General features: G+C 40.1%; 1 non-coding gene across 1 annotated transcript; it reads left to right on the forward strand.

The window, feature by feature from the left end:
- The first annotated feature begins 248 nt into the window (after positions 1 to 248).
- LOC148555404 (small nucleolar RNA R71) lies at positions 249 to 356 on the forward strand. Its single transcript, XR_015886692.1, has one exon. It is a non-coding gene; the product is annotated as a small nucleolar RNA R71 (small nucleolar RNA).
- The last annotated feature ends 506 nt before the right edge of the window (positions 357 to 862 follow it).

Genomic DNA, 862 nt, shown 5'->3' on the forward strand with positions numbered 1-862 from the left:
TTGTTCTGAGCCAGTATGGCATTCAGAGTATCAATTTCAAGAACTCCCTTCTTCTGAGGCGTCCCATTACTCACAGAATTCCTCTCAGAAGTGTACATAAACTGGTTATTAGCAACCATGTCAATGAGTTCTTGAGCTTCTGCAGGCGTTTTCTTTAGGTGAATGGATCCACCTGCAGAAGTATCCAATGACATCTTAGCTAATTCAGACAGACCATCATAGAATATATCCAGGATGGTCCATTCTGAAAGCATGTCAGAAGGACACTTTTTGGTCAGTTCCTTGTATCTCTCCCAAGCTTCATAGAGGGATTCACCTTCTTTCTATCTGAAAGTTTGAACATCCACTCTAAGCTTACTCAGCATTTGAGGAGGAAAGAACTTGGCTAAGAAAGCCTTGACCAGCTTATCCCAAGAGTTCAGGCTATCCTTAGGTTGAGAGTCCAACCAAATTCTAGCTTTGTCTCTCACAACAAAAGGGAAAAGCATGAGCCTGTAGACTTCAGGATCTACTCCATTAGTCTTAACAGTATCACATATCTGCAAGAATTCAGTTAAGAACTGAAAAGGATCTTCAGATGAAAGTCCATGAAACTTGCAATTTTTTTGCATCAGAGAAATTAATTGAGGTTTAAGCTCAAAGTTGTTTGCTCCAATGGCAGGGATGGAGATGCTTCTTCCATGTAAATTGGAATTAGGTGTAGTGAAGTCACCAAGCATCCTCCTTGCATTATTATTATTTTCGGCTGCCATCTCCTCTTGCTGTTCGAAAATTTCTGTAAGGTTATTTCTGGATTGTTGTATTTTAGCTTCTCTTAGTTTCCTCTTCAGAGTCCTTTCAGGTTCTGGATCTGCTTCAACAA

The sequence above is a fragment of the Arachis ipaensis genome, chromosome B6 (assembly GCF_059453495.1).
Source record: "Arachis ipaensis isolate K30076 ecotype BB chromosome B6, ASM5945349v1, whole genome shotgun sequence".
NCBI lineage: Eukaryota > Viridiplantae > Streptophyta > Magnoliopsida > Fabales > Fabaceae > Arachis > Arachis ipaensis.